A 27535-nucleotide genomic window follows, 5' to 3' on the forward strand; every position below is an offset into this window, starting at 1 on the left:
ACAAGACGGTTTAAATGCCCCTTGGAAAAGACGTGCAAGTCGCAGTAGCTTAACAAGACGGTTTAAATGCCCCTTGGAAGAGACGTGCAGGTCGCAGTAGCTTTTCAAGACGGTTTAAATGCCCCTTGTAAAAAACATGCAGGTCGCAGTAGCTTAACAAGACGGTTTAAATGCCCCTTGGAAATGTGGTGGAGGTTACAGTAGCTTAACAAGACGGTTTAAATGCCCCTTGGAAGAGACGTGCAGGTCGCAGTAGCTTAACAAGACGGTTAAATTGCCCCCTTGGAAGAGCGGTGGCGGTAGCAGTAGCTTAACAAGATGGTTTAAATGCCCCTTGGAAGAGACGTGCAGGTCGAAGTAGCTTAATAAGGTGGTTTAAATGCCCCTTGGAAGAGCGGTGGAGGTCGCAGTAGCTTAACAAGACGGTTTAAATGCCCCTTGGAAGAGACATGCAGGTCGCAGAAGCTTAACAAGACGGTTTAAATGCCCCTTGGAAGAGACGTGCAGGTCGCAGTAGCTTAACAAGACCGTTTAAATGCCCCTTGGAAGAGACTTGCAGGTCGCAGTAGCTTAACAAGACGGTTTAAATGCCCCTTGGAAGAGACATGCAGGTCGCAGCAGCTTAACAAGACGGTTTAAATGCCCCTTGGAAGAGACGTGCAGGTCGCAGTAGCTTAACAAGACGGTTTAAATGCCCCTTGGAAGAGACATGCAGGTCGAAGTAGCTTAACAAGACGGTTTAAATGCCCCTTGGATGAGACGTGCAGGTTGCAGTAGCTTAACATGACCGTTTAAATGCCCATTGGAAGAGACGTGCAGGTCGCAGTAGCTTAACAAGACGGTTTAAATGCCCCTTGGAAGAGCGGTGGAGGTCGCAGTAGCTTAACAAGAAGGTTTAAATGCCCCTTGGAAGAGATGTGCAGGTCGCAGAAACTTAACAAGACGGTTTAAATGCACCTTGAAAGAGACGTGGAGGTCGCAGTAGCTTAGCAAGATGGTTTAAATGCCCCTTGCAAAAGAAATGCAGGTTGCAGTAGCTTAACAAGACGGTTGAAATGTCCCTTGGAAGAGCAGTGGCGGTAGCAGTAGCTTAACAAGAGGGTTTAAATGACCCCTTGCAAAAGACGTGCAAGTTGCAGTAGCTTAACATGACGGTTTAAATGCCCCTTGGAAAAGACGTGCATGTCGCAGAAGCTTAACAAGACGGTTTAAATGCCCCTTGGAAGAGCAGAAAGGTTGCAGTAGCTTAACAAGACGGTTTAAATGCCCCTTGGAAGAGACGTGCAGGTCGCAGTAGCTTAAAAAGACGGTTAAAATGCCCCTTGGAAGAGCGCTGGCGGTAGCAGTAGCTTAACAAGATGGTTTAAATGCCCCTTGGAAGAGAAGTGCAGGTCGTAGTAGCTTAACAAGGCGTTTTAAATGCCCCTTGGAAGAGCGGTGGAGGTCGCAATAGCTTAACAAGACGGTTTAAATGCCCCTTGGAAGAGACATGAAGGTTGCAGAAGCTTAACAAGACGGTTTAAATGCCCCTTGGAAGAGACGTGCAGTTCGCAGTAGCTTAACAAGACCGTTTAAATGCCCCTTGGAAGAGACATGCAGGTCGCAGCAGCTTAACAAGACGGTTTAAATGCCCCTTGGAAGAGACGTGCAGGTTGCAGTAGCTTAAAAAGACGGCTTAAATGCCCCTTGGAAGAGACATGCAGGTCGCAGTAGCTTAACAAGACAGTTTAAATGCCCCTTGGAAGAGACGTGCAGGTCGCAGTAGCTTAACAAGATGGTTAAATTGCCCCTTGGAAGAGCTGTGGCGGTAGCAGTAGCTTAACAAGATGGTTTAAATGCCCCTTGGAAAAGACGTGCAGGTCGTAGTAGCTTAACAAGGTGGTTTAAATGCCCCTTGGAAGAGCGGTGGAAGTCGCAGTAGCTTAACAAGACGGTTTAAATGCCCCTTGGAAGAGACATGCAGGTCGCAGAAGCTTAACAAGACGGTTTAAATGCCCCTTGGAAGAGACGTGCAGGTCGCAGTAGCTTAACAAGACCGTTTAAATGCCCCTTGGAAGAGACTTGCAGGTCGCAGTAGTTTAACAAGACGGTTTAAATGCCCCTTGGAAGAGACGTGCAGGTCGCAGTAGCTTAACAAGATGGTTTAAATGCCCCTTGGAAGAGACGTGCAGGTCGCAGTAGCTTAACAAGACGGTTTAAATGCCCCTTGGAAGAGACATGCAGGTCGAAGTAGCTTAACAAGACAGTTTAAATGCCCCTTGGATGAGACGTGCAGGTTGCAGTAGCTTAACATGACCGTTTAAATGCCCATTGGAAGAGACGTGCAGGTCGCAGTAGCTTAACAAGACGGTTTAAATGCCCCTTGGAAGAGCGATGGAGGTTGCAGTAGCTTAACAAGAAGGTTTAAATGCCCCTTGGAAGAGATGTGAAGGTCGCAGTAGCTTAGCAAGACGGTTTAAATGCCCCTTGCAAGAGAAATGCAGGTTGCAGTAGCTTAACAAGACGGTTGAAATGTCCCTTGGAAGAGCAGTGGCGGTAGCAGTAGCTTAACAAGAGGGTTTAAATGACCCCTTGCAAAAGACGTGCAAGGAGCAGTAGCTTAACAAGACGGTTTAAATGCCCCTTGGAAGAGACGTGCAGGTTGCAGTAGCTTAAAAAGACGGCTTAAATGCCCCTTGGAAGAGACATGCAGGTCGCAGTAGCTTAACAAGACAGTTTAAATGCCCCTTGGAAGAGACGTGCAGGTCGCAGTAGCTTAACAAGATGGTTAAATTGCCCCTTGGAAGAGCTGTGGCGGTAGCAGTAGCTTAACAAGATGGTTTAAATGCCCATTGGAAAAGACGTGCAGGTCGTAGTAGCTTAACAAGGTGGTTTAAATGCCCCTTGGAAGAGCGGTGGAAGTCGCAGTAGCTTAACAAGACGGTTTAAATGCCCCTTGGAAGAGACATGCAGGTCGCAGAAGCTTAACAAGACGGTTTAAATGCCCCTTGGAAGAGACGTGCAGGTCGCAGTAGCTTAACAAGACCGTTTAAATGCCCCTTGGAAGAGACTTGCAGGTCGCAGTAGTTTAACAAGACGGTTTAAATGCCCCTTGGAAGAGACGTGCAGGTCGCAGTAGCTTAACTAGATGGTTTAAATGCCCCTTGGAAGAGACGTGCAGGTCGCAGTAGCTTAACAAGACGGTTTAAATGCCCCTTGGAAGAGACATGCAGGTCGAAGTAGCTTAACAAGACAGTTTAAATGCCCCTTGGATGAGACGTGCAGGTTGCAGTAGCTTAACATGACCGTTTAAATGCCCATTGGAAGAGACGTGCAGGTCGCAGTAGCTTAACAAGACGGTTTAAATGCCCCTTGGAAGAGCGATGGAGGTTGCAGTAGCTTAACAAGAAGGTTTAAATGCCCCTTGGAAGAGATGTGAAGGTCGCAGTAGCTTAGCAAGACGGTTTAAATGCCCCTTGCAAGAGAAATGCAGGTTGCAGTAGCTTAACAAGACGGTTGAAATGTCCCTTGGAAGAGCAGTGGCGGTAGCAGTAGCTTAACAAGAGGGTTTAAATGACCCCTTGCAAAAGACGTGCAAGGAGCAGTAGCTTAACAAGACGGTTTAAATGCCCCTTGGAAGAGACGTGCAGGTTGCAGTAGCTTAAAAAGACGGCTTAAATGCCCCTTGGAAGAGACATGCAGGTCGCAGTAGCTTAACAAGACAGTTTAAATGCCCCTTGGAAGAGACGTGCAGGTCGCAGTAGCTTAACAAGATGGTTAAATTGCCCCTTGGAAGAGCTGTGGCGGTAGCAGTAGCTTAACAAGATGGTTTAAATGCCCCTTGGAAAAGACGTGCAGGTCGTAGTAGCTTAACAAGGTGGTTTAAATGCCCCTTGGAAGAGCGGTGGAAGTCGCAGTAGCTTAACAAGACGGTTTAAATGCCCCTTGGAAGAGACATGCAGGTCGCAGAAGCTTAACAAGACGGTTTAAATGCCCCTTCGAAGAGACGTGCAGGTCGCAGTAGCTTAACAAGACCGTTTAAATGCCCCTTGGAAGAGACTTGCAGGTCGCAGTAGTTTAACAAGACGGTTTAAATGCCCCTTGGAAGAGACGTGCAGGTCGCAGTAGCTTAACAAGATGGTTTAAATGCCCCTTGGAAGAGACGTGCAGGTCGCAGTAGCTTAACAAGACGGTTTAAATGCCCCTTGGAAGAGACATGCAGGTCGAAGTAGCTTAACAAGACAGTTTAAATGCCCCTTGGATGAGACGTGCAGGTTGCAGTAGCTTAACATGACCGTTTAAATGCCCATTGGAAGAGACGTGCAGGTCGCAGTAGCTTAACAAGACGGTTTAAATGCCCCTTGGAAGAGCGATGGAGGTTGCAGTAGCTTAACAAGAAGGTTTAAATGCCCCTTGGAAGAGATGTGAAGGTCGCAGTAGCTTAGCAAGACGGTTTAAATGCCCCTTGCAAGAGAAATGCAGGTTGCAGTAGCTTAACAAGACGGTTGAAATGTCCCTTGGAAGAGCAGTGGCGGTAGCAGTAGCTTAACAAGAGGGTTTAAATGACCCCTTGCAAAAGACGTGCAAGGAGCAGTAGCTTAACAAGACGGTTTAAATGCCCCTTGGAAGAGACGTGCAGGTCGCAGTAGCTTAACAAGATGGTTTAAATGCCCCTTGGAAAAGACGTGCAAGGAGCAGTAGCTTAACAAGACGGTTTAAATGTCCCTTGGAAAAGATGTGCAAGGAGCAGTAGCTTAACAAGACTGTTTAAATGCCCCTTGGAAAAGACGTGCAAGTCGCAGTAGCTTTTCAAGATGGTTTAAATGCCCCTTGGAAGAGACATGCAGGTCGCAGTAGCTTAACAAGACGGTTTAAATGCCCCTTGGAAGAGCGGTAGTGGTCGCAGTAGATTAACAAGACAGTTTAGATGCACCTTGAAAGAGACGTGCAGGTCGCAGTAGCTTAACAAGACGGTTAAAGAGCCCCTTGGAAGTGCGGTGGCGGTAGCAGTAGCTTAACAAGACTGTTTAAATGCCCCTTGGAAGAGACATGCAGGTCGCAGTAGCTTAACAAAACGGTTTAAATGCTCCTTGGAAGAGACGTGCAGCTTGCAGTAGCTTAACAAGACGGTTTAAATGCCCCTTGGAAAAGAGGTGGAGGTTACAGTAGCTTAACAAGACGGTTTAAATGCCCCTTGGAAGAGCGGTCGCGGTAGCAGTATCTTAACATGACGGTATAAATGACCCCTTGCAAAAGACGTGCAAGTCGCAGTAGCTTAGCAAGACGGTTTAAATGCCCCTTGCAAGAGAAATGCAGGTTGCAGTAGCTTAACAATACGGTTGAAATGTCCATTGGAAGAGCAGTGGCGGTAGCAGTAGCTTAACAAGAGGGTTTAAATGACCCCTTGCAAAAGACGTGCAAGGAGCAGTAGCTTAACAAGACGGTTTAAATGCCCCTTGGAAGAGACGTGCAGGTCGCAGTAGCTTAACAAGATGGTTTAAATGCCCCTTGGAAAAGACGTGCAAGGAGCAGTAGCTTAACAAGACGGTTTAAATGTCCCTTGGAAAAGATGTGCAAGGAGCAGTAGCTTAACAAGACTGTTTAAATGCCCCTTGGAAAAGACGTGCAAGTCGCAGTAGCTTTTCAAGATGGTTTAAATGCCCCTTGGAAGAGACATGCAGGTCGCAGTAGCTTAACAAGACGGTTTAAATGCCCCTTGGAAGAGCGGTAGTGGTCGCAGTAGCTTAACAAGACAGTTTAGATGCACCTTGAAAGAGACGTGCAGGTCGCAGTAGCTTAACAAGACGGTTAAAGAGCCCCTTGGAAGTGCGGTGGCGGTAGCAGTAGCTTAACAAGACGGTTTAAATGCCCCTTGGAAGAGACATGCAGGTCGCAGTAGCTTAACAAAACGGTTTAAATGCTCCTTGGAAGAGACGTGCAGCTTGCAGTAGCTTAACAAGACGGTTTAAATGCCCCTTGGAAAAGAGGTGGAGGTTACAGTAGCTTAACAAGACGGTTTAAATGCCCCTTGGAAGAGCGGTCGCGGTAGCAGTATCTTAACATGACGGTATAAATGACCCCTTGCAAAAGACGTGCAAGTCGCAGTAGCTTAGCAAGACGGTTTAAATGCCCCTTGCAAGAGAAATGCAGGTTGCAGTAGCTTAACAAGACGGTTGAAATGTCCCTTGAAAGAGCAGTGGCGGTAGCAGTAGCTTAACAAGAGGGTTTAAATGACCCCTTGCAAAAGACGTGCAAGTCGCAGTAGCTTAACATGACTGTTTAAATGCCCCTTGGAAAAGACGTGCAAGTCGCAGTAGCTTTTCAAGATGGTTTAAATGCCCCTTGGAAGAGACATGCAGGTCGCAGTAGTTTAACAAGACGGTTTAAATGCCCCTTGGAAGAGCAGTAGCGGTCGCAGTGGCTTAACAAGACAGTTTAAATCCCCTTGAAAGAGACGTGCAGGTCGCAGTAACTTAACAAGACGGTTAAAGTGCCCCTTGGAAGTGCGGTGGCGGTAACAGTAGCTTAACAAGACGGTTTAAATGCCCATTGGAAGAGATGTGCAGGTCGCAGTAGCTTAACAAGACGGTTTAAATGCCCTTTGGAAGAGCGGTGGAGGTCGCAGTAGCTTAACAAGACTGTTTAAATGCCCCTTGGAAGAGACGTGCAGGTCGCAGTAGCTTAACAAGAAGGTTTAAATGCCCTTTGGAAGAGATGTGTAGGTCGCAGTAGCTTAACAAGATGCTTTAAATGCCCCTTGGAAGAGACATGCAGGTCGCAGTAGCTTAACAAGACGGTTTAAATGCCCATTGGAAGAGCGGTAGCGGTCGCAGTAGCTTAACAAGACAGTTTAAATGCCCCTTGAAGGAGACGTGCAGGTCGCAGTAGCTTAAGAAGACGTTTAAACAGCCCATTGGATGTGCGGTGGCGGTAGCAGTAGCTTAACAAGACGGTTTAAATGCCCCCTGGAAGAGACATGCAGGTCGCAGTAGCTTAACAAGACGGTTTAAATGCTCCTTGGAAGAGACGTGCGGGTTGCAGTAGCTTAACAAGACGGTTTAAATGCCCCTTGGAAAAGAGGTGGAGGTTACAGTAGCTTAACAAGACGGTTTAAATGCCCCTTGGAAGAGCGGTCGCAGTAGCAGTAGCTTAACATGACGGTTTAAATGACCCCTTGCAAAAGACGTGCAAGTCGCAGTAGCTAAACATGACGGTTTAAATTCCCCTTGGAAAAGACGTGCAAGTCGCAGTAGCTTTTCAAGACGGTTTAAATGCCCCTTGGAAGAGACATGCAGGTCGCAGTAGCTTAACAAGACGGTTTAAATGCCTCTTGGAAGAGCGGTAGCAGTCGCAGTAGCTTAACAAGACAGTTTAAATGCCCCTTGAAAGAGACGTGCAGGTCGTAGTAGCTTAACAAGACGGTTAAAGTGCCCCTTGGAAGTGCGGTGGCGGTAGCAGTAGCTAAACAAGACGGTTTAAATGCCCATTGGAAGAGACGTGCAGGTCGTAGTAGCTTAACAAGAAGGTTTAAATGCCCCTTGGAAGAGATGTGCAGGTCGCAGTAGCTTAACAAGACGGTTTAAATGCCACTTGGTAGAGACAGCAGGTGGCAGTAACTTAACAAGACGGTTTAAATGCCCCTTGGAAGAGACGTGCAGGTTGCTGTAGCTTAACAAGACAGTTTAAATGCCCCTTGGAAAAGAGGTGGAGGTTACAGTAGCTTAACAACACGGTTTAAATGCCCGTTGAAAGAGAAGTGCAGGTCGCAGTAGCTTAACAAAACGGTTAAAATGCACCTGGGAAGAGCGGTGGCGGTAGCAGTAGGCTAACAAGACGGTTTAAATGCCCCTTGGAAGAGCGGTAGCAGTAGCTTAACAAGACAGTTTAAATGCCCCTTGGAAGAGACGTGCAGGTCGCAGTAGCTTAACAAGATGGTTTAAATGCCCCTTGGAAAAGACGTGCAAGGAGCAGTAGCTTAACAAGACTGTTTAAATGCCCCTTGGAAAAGACGTGCAAGTCGCAGTAGCTTTTCAAGATGGTTTAAATGCCCCTTGGAAGAGACATGCAGGTCGCAGTAGCTTAACAAGACGGTTTAAATGCCCCTTGGAAGAGCGGTAGCGGTCGCAGTAGCTTAACAAGACAGTTTAGATGCCCCTTGAAAGAGACGTGCAGGTCGCAGTAGCTTAACAAGACGGTTAAAGAGCCCCTTGGAAGTGCGGTCGCGGTAGCAGTAGCTTAACATGACGATTTAAATGACCCCTTGCAAAAGACGTGCAAGTCGCAGTAGCTTAACATGACGGTTTAAATGCCCCTTGGAAAAGACGTGCAAGTCGCAGTAGCTTTTCAAGACGGTTTAAGTGCCCCTTGGAAGAGACATGCAGGTCGCAGTAGCTTAACAAGAAGGTTTAAATGCCCCTTGGAAGAGCGGTAGCAGTAGCTTAACAAGACAGTTTAAATGCCCCGTGAAAGAGACGTGCAGGTCTCAGTAGCTTAACAAGACGATTAAAGTGCCCATTGGAAGTGAGGTCGCGGTAGCAGTAACTTAACAAGACGGTTTAAATGCCCCTTGGAAGAGACGTGCAGGTTGCAGTAGCTTAACAAGACGGTTTAAATGCCCCTTGGAAAAGAGGTGGAGGTTACAGTAGCTTAACAAGACGGTTTAAATGCCCGTTGAAAGAGAAGTGCAGGTCGCAGTAGCTTAACAAAACGGTTAAAATGCCCCTGGGAAGAGCGGTGGCGGTAGCAGTAGCTTAACAAGACTGTTTAAATGCCCCTTGGAAGAGACGTGCAGGTCGCAGTAGCTTAACAAGATGGTTTAATTGCCCCTTGGAAGAGACAGGCAGGTCGCAGTAGCTTAACAAGACGATTTAAATGCCCCTTGGAAGAGCAGAAAGGTCACAGTAGCTTAACAAGACGGTTTAAATGACCCTTGGAAAAGACGTGCAAGGCGCAGTAGCTTAACAAGACGGTTTAAATGCCCCTTGGAAAAGATGTGCAAGTCGCAGTAGCTTTTCAAGATGGTTTAAATGCCCGTTGGAAGAGACATGCAGGTCGCAGTAGCTTAACAAGACGGTTTAAATGCCCCTTGGAAGAGCGGTAGCGGTCGCAGTAGCTTAACAAGACAGTTTAAATGCCCCTTGAAAGAGACGTGCAGGTCGCAGTAGCTTAACAAGACGGTTAAAGAGCCCCTTGGAAGTGCGGTGGCGGTAGCAGTAGCTTAACAAGACGGTTAAAAATGCCCCTTGGAAGAGACATGCAGGTCGCAGTAGCTTAACAAGACGGTTTAAATGCTCCTTGGAAGAGACGTGCAGGTTGCAGTAGCTTAACAAGACAGTTTAAATGCCCCTTGGAAAAGAGGTGGAGGTTACAGTTGCTTAACAAGACGGTTTAAATGCCCCTTGGAAGAGCGGTCGCGGTAGCAGTAGCTTAACATGACGGTTTAAATGACCCCTTGCAAAAGACGTGCAAGTCGCAGTAGCTTAACATGACGGTTTAAATGCCCCTTGGAAAAGACGTGCAAGTCGCAGTAGCTTTTCAAGACGGTTTAAATGCCCCTTGGAAGAGACATGCAGGTCGCAGTAGCTTAACAAGATGGTTTAAATGCCCCTTGGAAGAGCGATAGCGGTCGCAGTAGCTTAACAAGACAGTTTAAATGCCCCTTGGAAGAGACGTGCAGGTCGCAGTAGCTTAACAAGACGGTTAAAGTGCCCCTTGGAAGTGCTGTCGCGGTAGCAGTAGCTTAACAAGACGGTTTAAATGCCCATTGGAAGAGACGCGCAGGTCGCAGTAGCTTAACAAGACGGTTTAAATGCCCCTTGGAAGAGCGGTGGAGGTCGCAGTAGCTTAACAAGACTCTTTAAATGCCCCTTGGAAGAGACGTGCAGGTCGCAGTAGTTTAACAAGAAGGTTTAAATGCCCTTTGGAAGAGATGTGTAGGTCGCAGTAGCTTAACAAGACGATTTAAATGCCCCTTGGAAGAGACATGCAGGTCGCAGTAGCTTAACAAGACGGTTTAAATGCCCCTTGGAAGAGCGATAGCGGTCGCAGTAGCTTAACAAGACAGTTTAAATGCCCCTTGAAAGAGACGTGCAGGTCGCAGTAGCTTAACAAGACGGTTAAAGAGCCCCTTGGAAGTGCGGTGGCGGTAGCAGTAGCTTAACAAGACGGTTTAAATGCCCCTTGGAAGAGACATGCAGGTCGCAGTAGCTTAACAAGACGGTTTAAATACTCCTTGGAAGAGACGTGCAGGTTGCAGTAGCTTAACAAGACGGTTTAAATGCCCCTTGGAAAAGAGGTGGAGGTTACAGTAGCTTAACAAGACGGTTTAAATGCCCCTTGGAAGAGCGGTCGCAGTAGCAGTAGCTTAACATGACGGTTTAAATAACCCCTTGCAAAAGACGTGCAAGTCGCAGTAGCTTAACATGACGGTTTAAATGCCCCTTGGAAAAGACGTGCAGGTCGCAGTAGCTTAACAAGACGGTTTAAATGCCCCTTGGAAGAGCAGAAAGGTCGCAGTAGCTTAACAAGACGGTTTAAATGCCCCTTGGAAAAGAAGTGCAAGGCGCAGTAGCTTAACAAGACGGTTTAAATGCCCCTTGGAAAAGACGTGCAAGTCGCAGTAGCTTTTCAAGATGGTTTAAATGCCCCTTGGAAGAGAAATGCAGGTCGCAGTGGCTTAACAAGACGGTTTAAATGCCCCTTGGAAGAGCGGTAGCGGTCGCAGTAGCTTAACAAGACAGTTTAAATGCCACTTGAAAGAGACGTGCAGGTCGCAGTAGCTTAACAAGACGGTTAAAGAGCCACTTGGAAGTGCGGTGGCGGTAGCAGTAGCTTAACAAGACGGTTTAAATGCCCCTTGGAAGAGACATGCAGGTCGCAGTAGCTTAACAAGACGGTTTAAATGCTCCTTGGAAGAGACGTGCAGGTTGCAGTAGCTTAACAAGACGGTTTAAATGCCCCTTGGAAAAGAGGTGGAGGTTACAGGAGCTAAACAAGACAGTTTAAATGCCCCTTGGAAGATCGGTCGCGGTAGCAGTAGCTTAACATGACGGTTTAAATGACCCCTTGCAAAAGACGTGCAAGTCGCAGTAGCTTAACATGACGGTTTAAATGCCCCTTGGAAAAGACGTGCAAGTCGCAGTAGCTTTTCAAGACGGTTTAAATGCCCCTTGGAAGAGAAATGCAGGTCGCAGTAGCTTAACAAGACGGTTAAAGTGCCCCTTGAAAGAGACGTGCAGGTCGCAGTAGCTCAACAAGATGGTTAAAGTGCCCCTTGGAAGTGCGGTCGCGGTAGCAGTAGCTTAACAAGACTGTTTAAATGCCCCTTGGAAGAGACGTGCAGGTCGCAGTAGCTTAACAAGATGGTTTAATTGCCCCTTGGAAGAGACAGGCAGGTCGCAGTAGCTTAACAAGACGATTTAAATGCCCCTTGGAAGAGCAGAAAGGTCACAGTAGCTTAACAAGACGGTTTAAATGACCCTTGGAAAAGACGTGCAAGGCGCAGTAGCTTAACAAGACGGTTTAAATGCCCCTTGGAAAAGATGTGCAAGTCGCAGTAGCTTTTCAAGATGGTTTAAATGCCCGTTGGAAGAGACATGCAGGTCGCAGTAGCTTAACAAGACGGTTTAAATGCCCCTTGGAAGAGCGGTAGCGGTCGCAGTAGCTTAACAAGACAGTTTAAATGCCCCTTGAAAGAGACGTGCAGGTCGCAGTAGCTTAACAAGACGGTTAAAGAGCCCCTTGGAAGTGCGGTGGCGGTAGCAGTAGCTTAACAAGACGGTTAAAAATGCCCCTTGGAAGAGACATGCAGGTCGCAGTAGCTTAACAAGACGGTTTAAATGCTCCTTGGAAGAGACGTGCAGGTTGCAGTAGCTTAACAAGACAGTTTAAATGCCCCTTGGAAAAGAGGTGGAGGTTACAGTTGCTTAACAAGACGGTTTAAATGCCCCTTGGAAGAGCGGTCGCGGTAGCAGTAGCTTAACATGACGGTTTAAATGACCCCTTGCAAAAGACGTGCAAGTCGCAGTAGCTTAACATGACGGTTTAAATGCCCCTTGGAAAAGACGTGCAAGTCGCAGTAGCTTTTCAAGACGGTTTAAATGCCCCTTGGAAGAGACATGCAGGTCGCAGTAGCTTAACAAGATGGTTTAAATGCCCCTTGGAAGAGCGATAGCGGTCGCAGTAGCTTAACAAGACAGTTTAAATGCCCCTTGGAAGAGACGTGCAGGTCGCAGTAGCTTAACAAGACGGTTAAAGTGCCCCTTGGAAGTGCTGTCGCGGTAGCAGTAGCTTAACAAGACGGTTTAAATGCCCATTGGAAGAGACGTGCAGGTCGCAGTAGCTTAACAAGACGGTTTAAATGCCCCTTGGAAGAGCGGTGGAGGTCGCAGTAGCTTAACAAGACTCTTTAAATGCCCCTTGGAAGAGACGTGCAGGTCGCAGTAGTTTAACAAGAAGGTTTAAATGCCCTTTGGAAGAGATGTGTAGGTCGCAGTAGCTTAACAAGACGATTTAAATGCCCCTTGGAAGAGACATGCAGGTCGCAGTAGCTTAACAAGACGGTTTAAATGCCCCTTGGAAGAGCGATAGCGGTCGCAGTAGCTTAACAAGACAGTTTAAATGCCCCTTGAAAGAGACGTGCAGGTCGCAGTAGCTTAACAAGACGGTTAAAGAGCCCCTTGGAAGTGCGGTGGCGGTAGCAGTAGCTTAACAAGACGGTTTAAATGCCCCTTGGAAGAGACATGCAGGTCGCAGTAGCTTAACAAGACGGTTTAAATACTCCTTGGAAGAGACGTGCAGGTTGCAGTAGCTTAACAAGACGGTTTAAATGCCCCTTGGAAAAGAGGTGGACGTTACAGTAGCTTAACAAGACGGTTTAAATGCCCCTTGGAAGAGCGGTCGCAGTAGCAGTAGCTTAACATGCCGGTTTAAATGACCCCTTGCAAAAGACGTGCAAGTCGCAGTAGCTTAACATGACGGTTTAAATGCCCCTTGGAAAAGACGTGCAGGTCGCAGTAGCTTAACAAGACGGTTTAAATGCCCCTTGGAAGAGCAGAAAGGTCGCAGTAGCTTAACAAGACGGTTTAAATGCCCCTTGGAAAAGAAGTGCAAGGCGCAGTAGCTTAACAAGACGGTTTAAATGCCCCTTGGAAAAGACGTGCAAGTCGCAGTAGCTTTTCAAGATGGTTTAAATGCCCCTTGGAAGAGAAATGCAGGTCGCAGTGGCTTAACAAGACGGTTTAAATGCCCCTTGGAAGAGCGGTAGCGGTCGCAGTAGCTTAACAAGACAGTTTAAATGCCACTTGAAAGAGACGTGCAGGTCGCAGTAGCTTAACAAGACGGTTAAAGAGCCACTTGGAAGTGCGGTGGCGGTAGCAGTAGCTTAACAAGACGGTTTAAATGCCCCTTGGAAGAGACATGCAGGTCGCAGTAGCTTAACAAGACGGTTTAAATGCTCCTTGGAAGAGACGTGCAGGTTGCAGTAGCTTAACAAGACGGTTTAAATGCCCCTTGGAAAAGAGGTGGAGGTTACAGGAGCTTAACAAGACAGTTTAAATGCCCCTTGGAAGATCGGTCGCGGTAGCAGTAGCTTAACATGACGGTTTAAATGACCCCTTGCAAAAGACGTGCAAGTCGCAGTAGCTTAACATGACGGTTTAAATGCCCCTTGGAAAAGACGTGCAAGTCGCAGTAGCTTTTCAAGACGGTTTAAATGCCCCTTGGAAGAGAAATGCAGGTCGCAGTAGCTTAGCAAGACGGTTAAAGTGCCCCTTGAAAGAGACGTGCAGGTCGCAGTAGCTCAACAAGATGGTTAAAGTGCCCCTTGGAAGTGCGGTCGCGGTAGCAGTAGCTTAACAAGACTGTTTAAATGCTCATTGGAAGAGACGTGCAGGTCGCAGTAGCTTAACAAGACGGTTTAAATGCCCCTGGGAAGACACGTGCAGGTCGCAGTAGCTTAAAAAGAAGGTTTAAATGCCCCTTGGAAGAGATGTGCAGGTCGCAGTAGCTTAACAAGACGGTTTAAATGCCCCTTGGTAGAGACATGCAGGTCGCAGTAGCTTAACAAGACGGTTTAAATGCCCCTTGGAAGAGACGTGCAGGTTATTGTAGCTTTATAAGACGGTTTAAATGCCCCTTGGAAAAGAGGTGGAGTTTACAGTAGCTTAACAAGACGGTTTAAATGCCCGTTGAAAGAGAAGTGCAGGTCGCAGTAGCTTAACAAAACGTTTAAAATGCCCCTGGGAAGAGCGGTGGCGGTAGCAGTAGCTTAACAAGACGGTTTAAATGCCCCTTGGAAGAGACGTGCAGGTCGCAGTAGCTTAACAAGATGGTTTAAATGCCCCTTGGAAGAGACATGCAGGTCGCAGTAGCTTAACAAGACGGTTTAAATGCCCCTTGGAGGAGCCGTAAAGGTCGCAGTAGCTTAACAAGTCTTTTTAAATGCCCCTTGGAAAAGACGTGCAAGGCGCAGTAGCTTAGCAAGAGCGTTTAAATGCCCCTTGGAAAAGACGTGCAAGTCGAAGTAACTTTTCAAGAAGGTTTAAATGCCCCCTGGAAGAGACATGCAGGTCGCAGTAGCTTAACAAGACGCTTTAAATGCCACTTGGAAGAGCGGTAGCGGTCGCAGTAGCTTAACAAGACAGTTTAAATGCCCCTTGAAAGAGACGTGCAGGTCGCAGTAGCTTAACAAGACGGTTAAAGAGCCCCTTGGAAGTGCGGTGGCGGTAGCAGTAGCTTAATAAGACGGTTTAAATGCCCCTTGGAAGAGACATGCAGGTCTCAGTAGCTTAACAAGACAGTTTAAATGCTCCTTGGAAGAGACGTGCAGGTTGCAGTAGCTTAACAAGACGGTTTAAATGCCACTTGGAAAAGAGGTGGAGGTTACAGGAGCTTAACAAGACGGTTTAAATGACCCTTGGAAGAGCGGTCGCGGTAGCAGTAGCTTAACAAGACAGTTTAAATGCCCATTGGAAGAGACGTGCAGGTCGCAGTAGCTTAACAAGACGGTTTAAATGCACCTTGGAAGAGCGGTGGAGGTCGCAGTAGCTTAACAAGACGGTTTAAATGCCCCTTGGAAGAGACGTGCAGGTCGCAGTAGCTTAACAAGACGGTTAAAATGCCCCTTGGAAGAGCGGTGACGGTAGCAGTAGCTTAACAAGACTGTTTAAATGCCCCTTGGAAGAGACGTGCAGGTCGTAGTAGCTTAACAAGACGGTTTAAATGCCCCTTGGAAGAGCGGTGGAGGTCGCAGTAGCTTAACAAGACGGTTTAAATGCCCCTTCGAAGAGACATGCAGGTCGCAGCAGCTTAACAAGACGACTTAAATGCCCCTTGGAAGAGACGTGCAGGTCGCAGTAGCTTAACAAGACCGTTTAAATGCCCCTTGGAAGAGACATGCAGGTCGCAGTAGCTTAACAAGACGGTTTAAATGCCCCTTGGAAGAGACGTGCAGGTTGCAGTAGCTTAACAAGACGGTTTAAATGCCCCTTGGAAGAGACATGCAGGTCGCAGTAGCTTAACAAGACAGTTTAAATGCCCCTTGGAAGAGCGGTGGAGGTCGCAGTAGCTTAACAAGACGGTTTAAATGCCCCTTGGAAGAGACGTGCAGGTCGCAGTAGCTTAACAAGACGGTTAAAATGCCCCTTGGAAGAGCGGTGGCGGTAGCAGTAGCTTAACAAGATGGTTTAAATGCCCCTTGGAAGAGAAGTACAGGTCGTAGTATCTTAACAAGGCGGTTTAAATGCCCCTTGGAAGAGCGGTGGAGGTCGCAATAGCTTAACAAGACGGTTTAAATGCCCATTGGAAGAGACATGCAGGTCGCAGAAGCTTAACAAAACGGTTTAAATGCCCCTTGGAAGAGACGTGCAGTTCGCAGTAGCTTAACAAGACCGTTTAAATGCCCCTTGGAAGAGACATGCAGGTCGCAGCAGCTTAACAAGACGGTTTAAATGCCCCTTGGAAGAGACGTGCAGGTTGCAGTAGCTTAACAAGACGGTTTAAATGCCCCTTGGAAGAGACATGCAGGTCGCAGTAGCTTAACAAGACAGTTTAAATGCCCCTTGGAAGAGCGGTGGAGGTCACAGTAGCTTAACAAGACGGTTTAAATGCCCCTTGGAAGAGACGTGCAGGTCGCAGTAGCTTAACAAGACGGTTAAATTGCCCCTTGGAAGAGTGGTGGCGGTACCAGTAGCTTAACAAGATGGTTTAAATGCCCCTTGGAAGAGACGTGCAGGTCGTAGTAGCTTAACAAGGTGGTTTAAATGCCCCTTGGAAGAGCAGTGGAGGTCGCAGTAGCTTAACAAGATGGTTTAAATGCCCCTTGGAAGAGACATGCAGGTCGCAGAAGCTTAACAAGACAGTTTAAATGCCCCTTGGAAGAGACGTGCAGGTCGCAGTAGCTTAACAAGACCGTTTAAATGCCCCTTGGAAGAGCGGTGGCGGTAGCAGTAGCTTAACAAGATGGTTTAAATGCCCCTTGGAAGAGACGTGCAGGTCGTAGTAGCTTAACAAGACGGTTTAAATGCCCCTTGGAAGAGCGGTGGAGGTCGCAGTAGCTTAAAAAGACGGTTTAAATGCCCCTTGGAAGAGACATGCAGGTCGCAGCAGCTTAACAAGACGGCTTAAATACCCCTTGGAAGAGACGTGCAGGTCGCAGTAGCTTAACAAGACAGTTTAAATGACCCTTGGTATAGAGGTGGAGTTTACAGTAGCTTAAAAAGACGGTTTAAATGCCCCTTGTAAGAGCGGTGGCGGTAGCTGTATCTTAACAAGACGGTTTAAATGCCCCTTGGAAGAGACGTGCAGTTCGCAGTAGCTTAACAAGACGGTTTAAATGCCCCTTGGAAGAGACATGCAGGTCGCAGTAGCTTAACAAGACAGTTTAAATGCCCCTTGGAAGAGCGGTGGCGGTAGCAGTAGCTTAACAAGACGGTTTAAATGCCCCTTGGAAGAGCGGTGGAGGTCGCAGTAGCTTAACAAGACGTTTTAAATGCCCCTTGGTTGAGACATGCAGGTGCAGCAGCTTAACAAGATGGTTTAAATGCCCCTTGGAAGAGACGTGCAGGTCGCAGTAGCTTATCAAGACGGTTTAAATGACCCCTTGCAAAAGACGTGCAAGTCGCAGTAGCTTAACATGACGGTTTAAATGCCCCTTGGAAAAGACGTGCAAGTCGCAGTAGCTTTTCAAGACGGTTTAAGTGCCCCTTGGAAGAGCGGTGGAGGTCGCAGTAGCTTAACAAGACGGTTTAAATGCCCCTTGGAAGAGACGTGCAGGTCGCAGTAGCTTAACAAGACAGTTAAAATGCCCCTTGGAAGAGCGGTGGCGGTAGCAGTAGCTTTACAAGATGGTTTAAATGCAGCTTGGAAGAGACGTGCAGGTCGTAGTAGCTTAACAAGACGGTTTAAATGCCCCTTGGAAGAGCGGTGGAGGTCGCAGTAGCTTAACAAGACGGTTTAAATGCCCCTTTAAGAGACATGCAGGTCGCAGCAGCTTAACAAGACGGCGTAAATGCCCCTTGGAAGAGACGTGCAGGTCGCAGTAGCTTAACAAGACCGTTTAAATGCCCCTTGGAAGAGACATGCAGGTCGCAGTAGCTTAACAAGACGGTTTAAATGCCCCTTGGAAGAGACGTGCAGGTCGCAGTAGCTTAACAAGACCGTTTAAATGCCCGTTGGAAGAGACTTGCAGGTCGCAGTAGCTTAACAAGACGGTTTAAATGCCCCTTGGAAGAGACATGCAGGTCGAAGTAGCTTAACAAGACGGTTTAAATGCCCCTTGGATGAGACGTGCAGGTTGCAGTAGCTTAATATGACCGTTTAAATGCCCCTTGGAAGAGACATGCAGGTCGCAGTAGCTTAACAAGACAGTTTAAATGACCCTTGGAATAGAGGTGGAGTTTACAGTAGCTTAACAAGACGATTTAAATGCCCCTTGGAAGAGCGGTGGCGGTAGCTGTATCTTAACAAGACGGTTTAAATGCCCCTTGGAAGAGACGTGCAGTTCGCAGTAGCTTAACAAGACGGTTTAAATGCCTCTTGGAAGAGACATGCTGGTCGCAGTAGCTTAACAAGACGGTTTAAATGCCCCTTGGAAGAGAGGTGCAGGTCGCAGTAGCTTAAAAAGATGGTTTAAATGCCCCTTGGAAGAGACGTGCAGGTCGCAGTAGCTTAAAAAGATGTTTTAAATGCCCCTTGGAAGAGAAATGCAGGTCACAGTAGCTTAAACAGACGGTTTTAATGCCCCTTGGAAGAGCGGTGGAGGTCACAGTAGCTTAACAAGTCAGTTTAAATGCCCCTTGAAAGAGACGCGCAGGTCGCAGTAGCTTAATAAGACGGTTAAAATGCCCCTTGGAAGAGCGGTGGAGGTCACAGTAGCTTAACAAGACGGTTTAAATGCCCCTTGGAAGAGACATGCAGGTCACATTAGCTTATCAAGACGGTTTAAATGCCCATTGGAAGAGACTTGCAGGTCGCAGTAGCTTAACAAGACGGTTTAAATGCCCCTTGGAAGAGACTTGCAGGTCGCAGTAGCTTAACAAAATGGTTTAAATGCCACTTGGAAGAGACGTGCAGGTTACAGTAGCTTAACAAGATGGTTTAAATGCCACTTGGAAGAGACGTGCAGGTTACAGTAGCTTAACACGACGGTTAAAATGCCCCTTGGAGGAGCGGTGGCGGTAGCAGTAGCTTAACAAAACGGTTTAAATGCCCCTTGGAAGAGCCGTGCAGGTCGCAGTAGCTTAACAAGACGATTTAAATGCCCCTTGGAAGAGACATGCAGGTCGCAGTAGCTTAACAAGATGGTTTAAATGCCCCTTGGAAGAGCGGTAAAGGTCGCAGTAGCTTAACAAGACGGTTTAAATGCCCCTTGGAAAAGACGTGCAAGGCGCAGTAGCTTAACAAGACGGTTTAAATGCCCGCTGAAAGGGACGTGCAGGTCGCAGTATCTTAACAACACGGTTAAAATGTCCCTTGGAAGAGCGGTGGCAGTAGCAGTAGCTTAACAAGACGGTTTAAATGCCCCTTGGAAGAGACGTGCAGTTCGCAGTAGCTTAACAAGACGGTTTAAATGCCCCTTGGAAGAGCGGTGGAGTTCGCAGTAGCTTAAGAAGACGGTTTAAATGCCCCTTGGCTGAGACATGCAGGTCGCAGCAGCTTAACAAGACGGTTTAAATGCCCATTGGAAGAGACGTGCAGGTCGCAGTAGCTTAAAAAGATGGTTTAAATGCCCCTTGGAAGAGACGTGCTGGTCGCAGTAGCTTAAAAAGATGGTTTAAATGCCCCTTGGAAGAGACGTGCAGGTCGCAGTAGCTTAAAAAGATGGTTTAAATGCCCCTTGGAAGAGACATGCAGGTCGCAGTAGCTTAAACAGACGGTTTTAATGCCCCTTGGAAGAGCGGTGGAGGTCACAGTAGCTTAACAAGTGAGTTTAAATGCCCCTTGAAAGAGACGCGCAGGTCGCAGTAGCTTAATAAGACGGTTAAAATGCCCCTTGGAAGAGCGGTGGAGGTCAGAGTAGCTTAACAAGACGGTTTAAATGACCCCTTGCAAAAGACATGCACGTCGCAGTAGCTTAACAAGACGGTTTAAATGCCCCTTGGAAAAGACGTGAAAGTCGCAGTAGCTTAACAAGACGGTATAAATGCCCCTTGGAAGAGACGTGCAGGTCGCAGTAGCTTCCAAGACGGTTTAAATGCCCCTTGGAAGAGACATGCAGGTCGCAGCAGCTTAACAAGACAGTTTAAATGCCCCTTGGAAGAGACGTGCAGGTCGAAGTAGCTTAACAAGACGGTTTAAATGCCCCTTGGAAGAGACGTGCAGGTCGCAGTAGCTTATCAAGATGGTTTAAATGCCCATTGGAAAAGTGGTGGAAGTTACAGTAGCTTAACAAGACGGTTTAAATGCCCCTTGGAAGAGCGGTGGAGTTCGCAGTAGCTTAAGAATACGGTTTAAATGCCCCTTGGCTGAGACATGCAGGTCGCAGCAGCTTAACAAGACGGTTTAAATGCCCATTGGAAGAGACGTGCTGGTCGCAGTAGCTTAAAAAGATGGTTTAAATGCCCCTTGGAAGAGACGTGCTGGTCGCAGTAGCTTAAAAAGATGGTTTAAATGCCCCTTGGAAGAGACGTGCAGGTCGCAGTAGATTAAAAAGATGGTTTAAATGCCCCTTGGAAGAGACATGCAGGTCGCAGTAGCTTAAACAGACGATTTTAATGCCTCTTGGAAGAGCGGTGGAAGTCACAGTAGCTTAACAAGTCAGTTTAAATGCCCCTTGAAAGAGACGCGCAGGTCGCAGTAGCTTAATAAGACGGTTAAAATGCCCCTTGGAAGAGCGGTGGAGGTCACAGTAGCTTAACAGGACGGTTTAAATGACCCCTTGCAAAAGACGTGCACGTCGCAGTAGCTTAACAAGACGGTTTAAATGCCCATTGGAAAAGACGTAAAAGTCACAGTAGCTTAACAAGACGGTATAAATGCCCCTTGGAAGAGACGTGCAGGTCGCAGTAGCTTTCAAGACGGTTTAAATGCCCCTTGGAAGAGACATGCAGGTCGCAGCAGCTTAACAAGACGGTTTAAATGCCCCTTGGAAGAGACGTGCAGGTCGAAGTAGCTTAACTAGACGGTTTAAATGCCCCTTGGAAGAGACGTGCAGGTCGCAGTAGCTTAACAAGATGGTTTAAATGCCCATTGGAAAAGTGGTGGAAGTTACAGTAGCTTAACAAGACGGTTTAAATGCCACTTGGAAAAGACGTGCAAGTCACAGTAGCTTAACAATATGGTTTAAATGCCCCTTGGAAGAGACATGCAGGTCACAGTAGCTTAAAAAGACGGTTTAAATGCCCCTTGGAAAAGACATGCAGGTCGCAGTAGCTTAACAAGACGGTTTAAATGCCCCTTGTAAGAGACGTGCTTGTCGCAGTAGCTTAACAAGACCGTTTAAATGCACCTTGGTAGAGACATGCAGGTCGCAGTAGCTTAACAAGACGGTTTAAATGCCCCTTGGAAGAGACGTGCAGGTCGCAGCAGCTTAACAAGACGTTTTAAATGCCCCTTGGAAAAGTGGTGGAGCTTACAGTAGCTTAACAAGACGGTTTAAATGCCCCTTGGAAAAGACGTGCAAGTCGCAGTTGCTTAACAAGACGGTTTAAATGCCCCTTGGAAGAGACGTGCAGGTTGCAGTAGCTTAACAAGACAGTTTAAATGCCCCTTTTAAGAGACATGCAGGTCGCAGTAGCTTAACAAGACGGTTTAAATGCCCCTTGGAAGAGACATGCAGGTCGCAGTAGCTTAACAAGACGGTTTAAATGCCCCTTGGAAGAAACGTGCAGGTCGCAGTAGCTTAACAAGACGGTTTAAATGCCCCTTGCAAGAGATGTGCAGGTTGCAGTAGCTTAACAAGACGGTTGAAATGCCCCTTGGAAGAGCGGTGGCTGTAGCAGTAGCTTAACAAGACGGTTTAAATGCCCCTTGGAAGAGACGTGCAGGTCGCAGTAGCTTAAAAAGATGGTTTAAATGCCCCTTGGAAGAGACGTGCTGGTCGCAGTAGCTTAAAAAGATGGTTTAAATGCCCCTTGGAAGAGACGTGCAGGTCGCAGTAGCTTAAAAAGATGGTTTAAATGCCCCTTGGAAGAGACATGCAGGTCGCAGTAGCTTAAACAGACGGTTTTAATGCCCCTTGGAAGAGCGGTGGAGGTCACAGTATCTTAACAAGTCAGTTTAAATGCCCCTTGAAAGAGACGCACAGGTCGCAGTAGCTTAATAAGACGGTTAAAATGCCCTTTGGAAGAGCGGTGGAGTTCACAGTAGCTTAACAAGACGGTTAAAATGCCCCTTGGAAGATTGGAAGAGCGGTGGAGGTCACAGTAGCTTAACAAGACGGTTTAAATGACCCCTTGGAAGAGCGGTGGCGGTAGCAGTAGCTTAACAAGACTGTTTAAATGCCCCTTGGAAGAGACGTGCAGGTCGCAGTAGCTTAACAAGACGGTTTAATAGCCCCTTGAAAGAGACTTGGATGTCGCAGTAGCTTAACAAGATGGTTTAAATGCCCCTTGGAAGAGACATGCAGGTCGCAGCAGCTTAACAAGATGGTTTAAATGCCCCTTGGAAAAGACGTGCAAGTCTCACTAGCTTAACAAGACGGATTAAATGCCCCTTGAAAGAGACGTGAAGGTCGCAGTAGCTTAACAAGACGGTTTAAATGCCCGCTGAAAGAGACGTGCAGGTCGCAGTAGCTTAACAACATGGTTAAAATGTCCCTATGAAGAGCGGTGGCAGTAGCAGTAGCTTAACAAGACGGTTTAAATGCCCCTTGGAAGAGACGTGCAGGTCGCAGTAGCTTAACAAGACGGTTTAAATGCCCCTTGGAAGAGCGGTGGAGGTAGCAGTAGCTTAAGAAGACGGTTTAAATGCCCCTTGGTTGAGACATGCAGGTCGCAGCAGCTTAACAAGACGGTTTAAATGCCCCTTGGAAGAGACGTGCAGGTCACAGTAGCTTAAAAAGATGGTTTAAATGCCCCTTGGAAGAGACATGCAGGTCGCAGTAGCTTAAAAAGACGGTTAAAATGCCCCTTGGAAGAGCGGTGGAGGTCGCAGTAGCTTAACAAGACGGTTTAAATGACCCCTTGCAAAAGACGTGCACGTCGCAGTAGCTTAACAAGATGGTTTAAATGCCACTTGGAAAAGACGTGCAAGTCGCAGTGGCTTAACAAGACGGTATAAATGCCACTTGGAAGAGACGTGCAGGTCGCAGTAGCTTTCAAGATGGTTTAAATGCCCCTTGGAAGAGACAAGCAGGTCGCAGTAGCTTAAAAAGACGGTTTAAATGCCCAATGGAAGAGACGTGCAGGTCGCAGTAGCTTAACAAGACGGTTTAAATGCCCCTTGGAAAAGACGTGCAAGTCGCAGTAGCTTAACAAGATGGTTTAAATGCCCCTTGGAAGAGACATGCAGGTCACAGTAGCTTAAAAAGACGGTTTAAATGCCCCTTGGAAAAGACATGCAGGTCGCAGTAGCTTAACAAGACGGTTTAAATGCCCCTTGTAAGAGACGTGATTGTCGCAGTAGCTTAACAAGACCGTTTAAATGCACCTTGGAAGAGACATGCAGGTCGCAGTAGCTTAACAAGATGGTTTAAATGCCCCTTGGAAGAGACGTGCAGGTCGCAGTAGCTTAACAAGACGTTTTAAATGCCCCTTGGAAAAGTGGTGGAGCTTACAGTAGCTTAACAAGACGGTTTAAATGCCCCTTGGAAAAGACGTGCAAGTCGCAGTAGCTTAACAAGGCGGTTTAAATGCCCCTTGGAAGAGACGTGCAGGTTGCAGTAGCTTAACAAGACAGTTTAAATGCCCCTTTTAAGAGACATGCAGGTCGCAGTAACTTAACAAGACGGTTTAAATGCCCCTTGGAAGAGACGTGCAGGTCGCAGTAGCTTAACAAGACGGTCTAAATGCCCCTTGGAAGAGACGTGCAGGTCACATTAGCTTAACAAGACGGTTTAAATGTCCCTTGGAAGAGACGTGCAGGTCGCAGAAGCTTAACAAGATGGTTTAAATGCCCCTTGGAAGAGACGTGGAGGTCGCAGTAGCTTAACAAGACGGTTTAAATGCCCCTTGCAAGAGATGTGCAGGTTGCAGTAGCTTAACAAAATGGTTGAAATGCCCCTTGGAAGAGCGGTGGCGGTAACAGTAGCTTAACAAGACGGTTTAAATGCCCCTTGGAAGAGCGGTGGAGGTCGCAGTAGCTTAACAAGACGGTTTAAATGCCCCTTGGAAGAGATATGCAGGTCACATCAGCTTATCAAGACGGTTTAAATGCCCCTTGGAAGAGACTTGCAGGTCGCAGTAGCTTAACAAGACGGTTTAAATGCCCCTTGGAAGAGACGTGCAGGTTACAGTAGCTTAACAAGACGGTTTAAATGCCCGTTGAAAGAGACAGGTAGGTCGCAGTAGCTTAACAAGACGGTTTAAATGCCCCTTGGAAGAGCGGTGGAGGTCGCAGTAGCTTAACAAGACGGTTTAAATGCCCCTTGGAAGAGACGTGCAGGTCGCAGTAGCTTACCAATACGGTTTAAATGCCCCTTGGAGGAGACATGCAGGTCGCAGTAGCTTAACAAGATGGTTTAAATGCCCCTTGGAAGAGCGGTAAAGGTCGCAGTAGCTTAACAAGACGGTTTAAATGCCCCTTGGAAAAGACGTGCAAGGCGCAGTCGCTTAACAAGACGGTTTAAATGCCCCTTGGAAGAGACGTGCAGGTCGCAGTAGCTTAACAAGAGAGTTTAAATGCCCCTTGGAAGAGCGGTGGAGTAAGCAGTAGCTTAAGAATACGGTTTAAATGCCCCTTGGTTGAGACATGCAGGTCGCAGCAGCTTAACAAGACGGTTTAAATGCCCCTTGGAAGAGACATGCAGGTCGCAGTAGCTTAAAAAGACGGTTTAAATGCCCCTTGGAAGAGCGGTGGAGGTCACAGTAGCTTAACAAGTCAGTTTAAATGCCCCTTGAAAGAGACGCGCAGGTCGCAGTAGCTTATCAAGACGGTTAAAATGCCCCTTGGAAGAGCGGTGGAGGTCGCAGTAGCTTAACAAGACGGTTTAAATGACCCCTTGCAAAAGACGTGCACGTCGCAGTAGCTTAACAAGATGGTTTAAATGCCCCTTGGAAAAGACGTGCAAGTCGCAGTAGCTTAACAAGACGGTATAAATGCCCTTGGAAGAGACGTGCAGGTCGCAGTAGCTTTCAAGATGGTTTAAATGCCCCTTGGAAGAGACAAGCAGGTCGCAGTAGCTTGAAAAGACGGTTTAAATTCCCCTTGGAAGAGAGGTGGAGGTCACAGTAGCTTAACAAGTCAGTTTAAATTCCCCTTGAAAGAGACGCGCAGGTCGCAGTAGCTTAACAAGAATGTTAAAGTGCCCCTTGGAAGTGCGGTGGCGGTAGCAGTAGCTTAACATGACAGTTTAAATGCCCATTGGAAGAGATGTGCAGATCGCAGTAGCTTAACAAGACGGTTTTAATGCAACTTGGAAGAGCTGTGGAGGTCGCAGTAGCTTAACAAGACTGTTTAAATGCCCCTTGGAAGAGACGTGCAGGTCGCAGTAGCTTAACAAGAAGGTTTAAATGCCCCTTGGAAGAGATGTTCAGGTCGCACTTGCTTAACAAGACGGTTTAAATGCAACTTGGAAGAGACGTGGAGTTCGCAGTAGCTTAACAAGACGGTTGAAATGCCCCTTGGAAGAGCAGTGGCGGTAGCAGTAGCTTAACAAGAGGGTTTAAATGCCCCTTGGGAGAGACGTGCAGGTCGCAGTAGCTTAACAAGATGGTTTAAATGCCCCTTGTAAGAGCGGTGGAGGTCGCAGTAGCTTAACAAGACTGTTTAAATGCCACTTGGAAGAGACATGCAGGTCGCAGCAGCTTAATAAGATGGTTTAAATGCCCCTAGGAAGAGATGTGCAGGTCGCAGTAGCTTAACAAGACAGTTTAAATGCCCCTTGGAAGAGACATGCAGGTCGCAGTAGCTTAACAAGATGGTTTAAATGCCCCTTGAAAGTGACGTGCAGGTCACAGTAGCTTAACAAGATGGTTTAAATGCCCCTTGTAAGAGCGGTGGAGGTCGCAGTAGCTTAACAAGACTGTTTAAATGCCACTTGGAAGAGACATGCAGGTCGCAGCAGCTTAACAAGACGGTTTAAATGCCCCTAGGAAGAGATGTGCAGGTCGCAGTAGCTTAACAAGACAGTTTAAATGCCCCTTGGAAGAGACATGCAGGTCACAGTAGCTTAACAAGATGGTTTAAATGCCCCTTGGAAAAGACATGCAAGTCGCAGTAGCTTAACAAGACGGTTTAAATACCTCTTGAAAAAGACGTGCAGGTCACAGTACCTTAACAAGACGGTTAAAATGCCCCTTGGAAGAGCGGTGTCGGTAGCAGTAGCTTAACAAGACGGTTTAAATGCCCCTTGGAAGAGCGGTGGAGGTCGCAGTAGCTTAACAAGACGGTTTAAATGCCCCTTGGAAGAGATATGCAGGTCGCATCAGCTTATCAAGACGGTTTAAATGCCCCTTGGAAGAGACGTGCAGGTTGCAGTAGCTTAACAAGACGTTTTAAATGCCCCTTGGAAAAGAGGTGGAGGTTACAGTAGCTTAACAAGACGGTTTAAATGCCCGTTGAAAGAGACAGGTAGGTCGCAGTAGCTTAACAAGACGGTTTAAATGCCGCTTGGAAGAGACGTGCAGGTCGCAGTAGCTTACCAATACGGTTTAAATGCCCCTTGGAGGAGACATGCAGGTCGCAGTAGCTTAACAAGATGGGTTAAATGCCCCTTGGAAGAGTGGTAAAGGTCGCAGTAGCTTAACAAGACGGTTTAAATGCCCCTTGGAAAAGACGTGCAAGGCGCAGTCGCTTAACAAGACGGTTTAAATGCCCCTTGGAAGAGACGTGCAGGTCGCAGTAGCTTAACAAGACAGTTTAAATGCCCCTTGGAAGAGCGGTGGAGGTAGCAGTAGCTTAAGAAGACGGTTTAAATGCCCCTTGGTTGAGACATGCAGGTCGCAGCATCTTAACAAGACGGTTTAAATGCCCCTTGGAAGAGACGTGCAGGTCGCAGTAGCTTAAAAAGATGGTTTAAATGCCCCTTGGAAGAGACATGCAGGTCGCAGTAGCTTAAAAAACGGTTTAAATGCCCCTTGGAAGAGCGGTGGAGGTCACAGTAGCTTAACAAGACGGTTTAAATGACCCCTTGCAAAAGACGTGCACGTCGCAGTAGCTTAACAAGATGGTTTGAATGCCCCTTGGAAAAGACGTGCAAGTCGCAGTAGCTAAACAAGACGGTATAAATGCCCCTTGGAAGAGACGTGCAGGTCGCAGTAGCTTGAAAAGACGGTTTAAATTCCCCTTGGAAGAGCGGTGGAGGTCACAGTAGCTTAACAAGTCAGTTTAAATGCCCCTTGAAAGAGACGCGCAGGTCGCAGTAGCTTAACAAGAATGTTAAAGTGCCCCTTGGAAGTGCGGTGGCGGTAGCAGTAGCTTAACATGACAGTTTAAATGCCCATTGGAAGAGACGTGCAGGTCGCAGTAGCTTAACAAGACGGTTTTAATGCCACTTGGAAGAGCTGTGGAGGTCGCAGTAGCTTAACAAGACTGTTTAAATGCCCCTTGGAAGAGACGTGCAGGTCGCAGTAGCTTAACAAGAAGGTTTAAATGCCCATTGGAAGAGACGTGCAGGTCGCAGTAGCTTAAAAAGACGGTTTAAATGCAACTTGGAAGAGAGGTGGAGTTCGCAGTAGCTTAACAAGACGGTTTAAATGCCCCTTGGAAGAGACATGCAGGTTGCAGTAGTTTAACAAGACGGTTGAAATGCCCCTTGGAAGAGCAGTGGCTGTAGCAGTAGCTTAACAAGAGATTTTAAATGCCCCTTGGTAGAGACGTGCAGGTCGCAGTAGCTTAACAAGATGGTTTAAATGCCCCTTGTAAGAGCGGTGGAGGTCGCAGTAGCTTAACAAGACTGTTTAAATGCCACTTGGAAGAGACATGCAGGTCGCAGCAGCTTAACAAGACGGTTTAAATGCCC

This window comes from Phyllobates terribilis, unplaced genomic scaffold, assembly GCF_046119375.1.
Source record: "Phyllobates terribilis strain yellow unplaced genomic scaffold, ASM4611937v1 Scaffold_1__5_contigs__length_1240528914, whole genome shotgun sequence".
Classification (NCBI taxonomy): domain Eukaryota; kingdom Metazoa; phylum Chordata; class Amphibia; order Anura; family Dendrobatidae; genus Phyllobates; species Phyllobates terribilis.